The following is a 2,500-nucleotide window of genomic DNA, read 5'->3' as shown; positions in this document are numbered from 1 at the left end:
ATATTGCGGGGGTTGCAGTTAGGCAACACTACACTAATTTAACGCGTCGTATGACAATTACAGAGCAGGTTAAGGCCCAACGTGTGTTGGGTTAAGGCCCAACGTGTGTTGGGTTAAGGCCCAACGTGTGTTGGGTTAAGGCCCAACGTGTGTTGGGTTACGGCCCAACGTGTGTTGGGTTAAGGCCCAACGTGTGTTGGGTTAAGGCCCAACGTGTGTTGGGTTACGTTAAGGGGCAATGTGGGTTACGTTAAGGGGCAATGTGGGTTACGTTAAGGGGCAATGTGGGTTACGTTACGGCGCAATATAGGTTGCGTTACGGCGCAATATAGGTTACGTTAAGGGGCAATGTGGGTTACGTTACGGCGCAATATAGGTTACGTTACGGCGCAATATAGGTTACGTTAAGGCGCAATATCGGTTACGTTAAGGCGCAATACAGGTTACGTTAAGGCGCAATACAGGTTACGTTAAGGCGCAATACAGGTTACGTTAAGGCGCAATACAGGTTACGTTAAGGCGCAATACAGGTTACGTTAAGGCGCAATACAGGTTACGTTAAGGCGCAATACAGGTTACGTTAAGGCGCAATACAGGTTACGTTAAGGCGCAATGCAGGTTACGTTAAGGCGCAATACAGGTTACGTTAAGGCGCAATGCAGGTTACGTTAAGGCGCAATACAGGTTACGTTAAGGCGCAATGCAGGTTACGTTAAGGCGCAATGCAGGTTACGTTAAGGCGCAATACAGGTTACGTTAAGGCGCAATACAGGTTACGTTAAGGCGCAATACAGGTTACGTTAAGGCGCAATACAGGTTACGTTAAGGCGCAATACAGGTTACGTTAAGGCGCAATACAGGTTACGTTAAGGCGCAATACAGGTTACGTTAAGGCGCAATACAGGTTACGTTAAGGCGCAATACAGGTTACGTTAAGGCGCAATACAGGTTACGTTAAGGCGCAATACAGGTTACGTTAAGGCGCAATACAGGTTACGTTAAGGCGCAATACAGGTTACGTTAAGGCGCAATACAGGTTACGTTAAGGCGCAATACAGGTTACGTTAAGGCGCAATACAGGTTACGTTAAGGCGCAATACAGGTTACGTTAAGGCGCAATACAGGTTACGTTAAGGCGCAATACAGGTTACGTTAAGGCGCAATACAGGTTACGTTAAGGCGCAATACAGGTTACGTTAAGGCGCAATACAGGTTACGTTAAGGCGCAATACAGGTTACGTTAAGGCGCAATACAGGTTACGTTAAGGCGCAATACAGGTTACGTTAAGGCGCAATACAGGTTAGGTTAAGGCGCAATACAGGTTAGGTTAAGGTACGACATAGGTTAGGTTAAGGTACGACATAGGTTAGGTTAAGGTACGACATAGGTTAGGTTAAGGTACGACATAGGTTAGGTTAAGGTACGACATAGGTTAGGTTAAGGTACGACATAGGTTAGGTTAAGGTACGACATAGGTTAGGTTAAGGTACGACATAGGTTAGGTTAAGGTACGACATAGGTTAGGTTAAGGTACGACATAGGTTAGGTTAAGGTACGACATAGGTTAGGTTAAGGTACGACATAGGTTAGGTTAAGGTACGACATAGGTTAGGTTAAGGTACGACATAGGTTAGGTTAAGGTACGACATAGGTTAGGTTAAGGTACGACATAGGTTAGGTTAAGGTACGACATAGGTTAGGTTAAGGTACGACATAGGTTAGGTTAAGGTACGACATAGGTTAGGTTAAGGTACGACATAGGTTAGGTTAAGGTACGACATAGGTTAGGTTAAGGTACGACATAGGTTAGGTTAAGGTACGACATAGGTTAGGTTAAGGTACGACATAGGTTAGGTTAAGGTACGACATAGGTTAGGTTAAGGTACGACATAGGTTAGGTTAAGGTACGACATAGGTTAGGTTAAGGTACGACATAGGTTAGGTTAAGGTACGACATAGGTTAGGTTAAGGTACGACATAGGTTAGGTTAAGGTACGACATAGGTTAGGTTAAGGTACGACATAGGTTAGGTTAAGGTACGACATAGGTTAGGTTAAGGTACGACATAGGTTAGGTTAAGGTACGACATAGGTTAGGTTAAGGTACGACATAGGTTAGGTTAAGGTACGACATAGGTTAGGTTAAGGTACGACATAGGTTAGGTTAAGGTACGACATAGGGTAGGTTAAGGTACGACATAGGTTAGGTTAAGGTACGACATAGGTTAGGTTACGGTACGACATAGGTTAGGTTACGGTACGACATAGGTTAGGTTACGGTACGACATAGGTTAGGTTACGGTACGACATAGGTTAGGTTACGGTACGACATAGGTTAGGTTACGGTACGACATAGGTTAGGTTACGGTACGACATAGGTTAGGTTACGGTACGACATAGGTTAGGTTACGGTACGACATAGGTTAGGTTACGGTACGACATAGGTTAGGTTACGGTACGACATAGGTTAGGTTACGGTACGACATAGGTTAGGTTACGG

The sequence above is a fragment of the Schistocerca americana genome, unplaced genomic scaffold (genome assembly GCF_021461395.2).
Source record: "Schistocerca americana isolate TAMUIC-IGC-003095 unplaced genomic scaffold, iqSchAmer2.1 HiC_scaffold_1291, whole genome shotgun sequence".
Classification (NCBI taxonomy): Eukaryota; Metazoa; Arthropoda; class Insecta; order Orthoptera; family Acrididae; genus Schistocerca; species Schistocerca americana.
The sequence above is the reverse complement of the archived record's forward strand: the minus strand, read 5'-3'. Positions refer to the sequence as shown.